Source organism: Anguilla anguilla, chromosome 3 (genome assembly GCF_013347855.1).
Source record: "Anguilla anguilla isolate fAngAng1 chromosome 3, fAngAng1.pri, whole genome shotgun sequence".
In the NCBI taxonomy this organism is placed as follows: Eukaryota; Metazoa; Chordata; class Actinopteri; order Anguilliformes; family Anguillidae; genus Anguilla; species Anguilla anguilla.
In genome coordinates this window covers 32,725,305-32,731,556 of record NC_049203.1, presented here as the reverse complement: position 1 = coordinate 32,731,556, position 6,252 = coordinate 32,725,305, and positions in this window count along the sequence as shown.

The following is a 6,252-nucleotide window of genomic DNA, read 5'->3' as shown; positions in this document are numbered from 1 at the left end:
GGGTTGGGGGAGATTCAATCGTGGACCAGGGGGGGATGGGGTGAAGTCAATATTGCTGCCATCTCTTGGGCTCTATCCATTGACAGGACCCCTGAAAGCTTTCCTATTCCACCCCCCCCAGCTTATGTGCGGACCTGCCCTGAAATGCCCACAGACAGCATTGGAATGGTCAGACTATGCCACCAGGGACCTTATTTGTCAACTGTGCATACACACGTTTTTACATATAGAATGGGATTTATTAATACTTTTTTATGTGACAACATGTGCAAATCTACACATGGTCGGGACCCTGCATCCATTTATGCACACAAAATCCCAGTGGTAGTGCTTATTATTATTAGCATGACCATGCTGCGCGTACTATAACCACTGTCATTTACCCTTAGAGATGTAAAAAGTTCCTCTTATGTTATCTTAAATTAACCATCATTTATGAACAAAACATTATAAAAACTTAAAATGACAATCTAAAGAATAAATTGTCAAGTAAGTGCAAATAATTCATTATACTACTGGTAAGAAGAAGTGCAGGAAAACCACATTCCCAGTTAAAATAATTTCCGACTAAATTGTCTCTCATTTTGGCGTAATTGATAGAATGATTCATAATTAGGTAAGTCGTGCAGATTTAAAGTCAAAGTAAAATCATATAAAAGGCACACCTAAGGAATTGTTCAGTATGATGCTGACAATGGCTGACCTTGTTCTGCTGGAAGATGTGGCACATGCAGCATTGCGCAGAGAGTGCGCTTTCAAGGACCACAACGACTTCTTTGCTGAGAGTGACAAATGGCTCATCAAATGGTTGCTTTCGTTTGCCCTTGGCCAATTTTGCTTCATCGCTGCCGACAGCTCACTGCACTTTTGAGGAGGCCAAAAAGATGCACAAAAAAATCCATTCCTGTGCATATTCAATGAATATTCTTTCCACTCTGGGTTTTTGGCCACAGGGAAATTGGAGACCAGTCTGGCATTTCCCATCCAACAATGAGCCAAATAATGCCTTCTGAATTGATATCACCTACACCTCAATATATTTCATTTCCTAACATAGCCACACAAAAAGCAATAATAAAAAAGGACTTCCATGCCATTGCTATGTGGAGTATAGCTATTTATATTTACATAAATGTAGGAGATGGAGGATACCCCCTGAAGCCCTGGCTGATGACTCCAGTGGCATACTTGACAACTCCACATGCGCATCAGTATAATGGAGCGCATGAGTGCTGGAGGAGCATAGTGCAATACACGATAGGGCTACTGAAGGCTGCTGGCTTTGTCTAACAGAGTTGGCACACTGCAGTACAACCCTGAAAAGGTTTGCCATTAACAATACTCTCAATTGTGACATGACAGTAATAGTAAATATAGCTACTTTATTTTGTCATGGCCTGCTACAAGGTTAAGTCTGCAACATGTGTGCAGTGTGCTACATAACATTGCAATGAAGAATGGCATACTTTTAGATGATGTGCCTACACCAGATGGCCCCATGCCAGCATAGGGACTTGACCCTGTACCAAATGCTACAGCAGTAAGACTTCGAGCTGAAATCATACAATATTTTTAAGGTTTGTTCGTGATATTGCTTTGAAGTCATTCACCCTTACACAATATAGACAAATTATGTCTTTTTGTTTATTTCAAGACGGAAAACCATTTTTTCCAGTGTGGAATTAAAGTAGTGAGCCTAGGCCTTATAGGCTACATTTATTTCCATTTGCAGTACAAAATTGTGCACATTTTTAATCAACATTATTTGTGGATACATGCACTTCTTTCTCCGCACTCAAATTCATGGCAAATATCTGCAATGCGTAGATTGTAAACAAAATTGAAGTGTAGGTTTTGTTTTTGCTGGTTATTCTGAAAGCTAACACGCTAGATAACAGATTGGTGTATCTTGTTTGTTAAGTGTAGACTACTTGGTGATTAAAACGGATTTTTAACAGATAAAGTGAATTTATGATTTAATCCCCCTAACATGGTATGAAGTGTGTTAGGCTACTTACCATTTGATTAGTCCGATCGTTGGCACGCTTGATAATAAAGGAAAAATTACTAATGAAAACAGGTTGAGATGAATGATTAGTTTAAAGGAAAGTTTTGCGCCCTTCAATTTTCAGCTCACCTGTCGCCGCTGAATAAAACGTTATGTATGTGGGAAATATTCAATCCTAGCTTAGCTGCTGACCAGCAACCTGCTGATTTTGCTCAAGCAATCTAAGTTGGCGTTAATAATAGCCAGCGTTCGTGGGGGCTGTTTATTCATCTCTCTCATGTTGCATAGATGAAATTACATGTTAATGTTACTTACCTACCCCGTCCCCTTCCAAAAAATCAAGACAATCAACGATATTTTTCTTTCTGTGCCTGTCTATATAAAGTACTGTTCCTCCTGAGTTTTTTTTTCTTCTGATTTTTGATTGGTTGAACAAGTAACTGGTTAGAGGGAACGCGTGGACTGGAGCATACGAAAAATGAAGTTGATTGTTATAGCTATTTGTAAAACTGCCGGTCAAAATTATTTCTTTATTTACGAAAGGTGGGTGGACGCCGTCCACCCGCATCCACCCCCAATTTAACCCCTGGCTACACATATAATCCTTCTTCATGTATTTGTGATATTTTCCTCTTCTAAGAGTTTGATTTTGTTTTCTCCTGTAAATTGGTCCCCATGCTTGGGAGCTTGAGCATATGGAATTTAAGAAACCATCAAATCTCTCTGGCAAAGTCTCCACAATGACCTCCATGCTCCTGACAAGGAGAGATTTGCACCATAATTCAAGTGAACAAATTGTATTTATGGAAATGTCTGTTCATATTTGATTAGTATGACCTGAAGACATAAAAAAAACAGTAGGTAATTCGGAACTGATTTTTACTGTCCCAAAATTAAGGACATTTTGTGCAGTATTAAAATCACAGGAGTAATAGGTAATAAATACAATTACAGGACATCCTGAAGTAAAAACTAGTCCTATGCAAATAGGGATAAAGATCCTAGTTTATTCCCTATTTTGACGTTTTGACTGCATTTTTCCTTTTTCTTTGCAATGTTTTATAATAAACAGACAAAAATCCTTGACTTCACATGAAGGTTTTCGGTATGATTGTTTAGCTTTATCTCCGAGCGTACAATGGTAAAATTTTCAGAAGGGTAAAAGTGCACAAAGGTATCCAGACTGTGATAAAACAGGAATGAGTTTTTGTGCCAGCAAATACTGCGTGAAGTTAAGAGGGGTTTGACGGGAGAAAGATGGTGGGGAAAAGACAAGGCAAAATTGGCTTTGATGCAGGAGTGAGAAAATTGCTTCATTGTGCTAGTGGTGGCAAGAACATCAAAGTCTAGCAAAAAAAAAAAAAGTGTAGCAAGGACATCGAGCTCTTTACATTCAGGCTATTCATGTGAATGGTGATCAGAGACCACAGGGCACTGTTACCTATCATTAAAACCTGCAGAATGAGGGTAGGGGAGTCTGCTTTGTGCTGTTGCATACGGCATTCGAACAAATCTAATGCTCTCTAAGCTCAAAAATACTCTGCTCCCCAAAACACAAGAACAAATTTTGAAGACAACCTGCTTGCTAAATTGAATGAGGGTGAATTATAAATATTTAAATGGAAATACCAAATTAGAAAATAAAGATAGCTGACATGACGGAATGTTGAATTTTTCTCATGCTGGAATGCATCACTCTTTGAATGTATTAAGATTCTAACATTTAAAGTGTGCTGACTATTGTCATTTTTTATGCACACATTATTCATCGGGGGTTGGGGGTAGTGTTGTGCTTTGCTAAAACTGTGCACCAGATGCTGTGGCAGCACCGTGGTGAAAGGTATGTTGGAATCATTCGGGGGGGGGGAATGGGACGGACAACCTGATCTCATAAACTACAGTGCAAACCTGGGTTAACTTATGACTACACTACTACATCATCATACTTTTGCTCTTTCTCAATAATGTTTTCATAATAGCTCGCAATTACGTTCATCATTACTCTATCTAGAAAAGTCAAAAAATCACCAGATAGCATTCAGTGGACATACCAATCACATGACAAATAGACAGCATTTGTAGTCGGACTGATCAATGCTTGAGTCACCCAAGAATTTATCAAAACATATACCTTTGTATGTTTGTATATGGGAAGGTCCCAAAAGTGATTATTATCCCCTCACAAACCTTGTTCAAGGCAGACTATGCAGGATCTTTTACTTGAAAATATTAGAAAATAACCCTGCTGAGGGTTATCTGTATATCTGTGATGCACTGGCAATCTGTGTCTACTTAGTTTTGCCAAATTTGTGCACCTTTTGCCATATTTATTATTGTAAAATGTTTTGGGATGTTTTTGGGCATGGCACTCTTTTCCGTGTGCGGAGGGGTGGGTGTGGCTATAGAGCCTCTGCTTTGGGATCAGATTCCAGAAGTGTTGTTGCTTGTTAGCTGCTGTAATGACAGATGCTTAGAAGCCTGGATACAGCAAAGTAAAAAGACAAGCTGACAGTGCTTGTCTCGATAACTAGAGTCACCCTTGGAATTGCTTTTACTTGGTGGCATCAGCTGAAGTTAGCTAAGAGGATGAAAAGCGACGCAAAGTTGGCCTGTTTTCTGTAGAACCCTTACATTTAGCTAGCTAGCTATGTTAGGCAGCTGTATGCCCGAGGTTGGGTAGCTTTTGTATCAAATTCTGTTCTCCCATCAAGATGTCGTCCCACCCTATGGGAACTGCTGTTACTGTTTATAGTTGCAACTTAGCTAGCTCAGTAATTCACCAGCATTTATTTCAATCGGAAACTGAATTGATATAGTATGCATGCTATCTATTCCACACATGATTCTGTGTTTACAGTTCTAACTAAATGTCCAGAATAGCTAAATACCAACAAGGAAAAACACAAAATAGCTGCACAACAAAGTAGCTGCCATTCAGTGTTCTCACATGCTAAAGGGTGCACTCAATGTAAAGATCGTTATAACACTACCTAATTACTGTTACCATCTATATGGAATCATTCTTGTTGCTAAAAATGCTATTTGCAACATCTCTGATTACCTCTTCGCTTGACATTTTGCTTGCAGCACTTGAGGGTGCATCCTCAACAGAGGTGTGGGTGGTGATGAGGACAGAGGAGGAGACATCTTTGACTACAAACAGAGAGTCTAGAAAGGCTGCAAAAAACCTGCATAGTATGCCTTTAATACAAACAACCAACATCCCTGGACTATAATTACATACCATAATTAATTTTTATTAATTTTTGGGATATACCATCTACTATCCATTTGAATGAAAGTACCAGGAGTGAAATGTTACATTTAACCCCGTGGGTGTGGAAAAAACTAGCACGGTAGGGGATACACCTCACAGTCTTAATTGCTTTAACTTGTTGGTGCAATCCCCTAGAGGCCATGATGCCGGCATCCAGAGATTGGTCAACTCATACTTTCAGGGCTCCTGCAACCAAACTATGAGTTGAAAACACAAACTCTGTGTTCTAGCTTTATTAGAAGATGATTCAGAACAACTGAAGACGGAGTCTCTAAGCACCACCATTCAGTGCGCTTACATGCACAGTTGAAATTGATCTATATTAATAGCTCGATTTAGCCAAAGATGAGATTTAATTGGATTATTGTTGTTGTCCCAATATTAGATCTGTCCCTTAATAGTCGATTAGAAGAGTTTTAGTCGACTAAGTTTTCATTGGTCGGTTAGTTGCAGGAAAAAAACGAACGCTCCGTTCGCAGGCCTCCTTGTTATTCCTAGAATAGCTAAAAGTACCGTAGGTGGTAGAGCCTTCTCCTATCGTGCTCCCCTCCTGTGGAACAAGTTGCCTGCCCATGTTTGGGGCGCAGACACTATCACCTTATTTAAAGCTAGGCTCAAAACATATCTTTTTAGTCTCTCCTATATTTGAGGGGCAGGAGTGGGTGGTGGGCATAGCTATAGAGTCTCTGGTAGACCGAGTGGTTAGTGCTGTCACTGGATCATCATTGGTAGTGCTGTGTTAAGCTGAACCGGTCATGGTCTGGTGATGACTGTCTCAAGCCTGCCCTCATGGCTGCATTGGCCCCTGCCTCTGTTTCCCTTAGCTATGCTGCCATAGCCTTATTCTGCCGGGGTTTTCCTTATTGCACACAGGCACCTCTGTCTCTTCTGCTCTGCTTGCTAATCTACCATTTGAACCCCCTAACAATGTTTTTTTTTTCTCGTTTTCCTCAGCTCTGGGGACCTG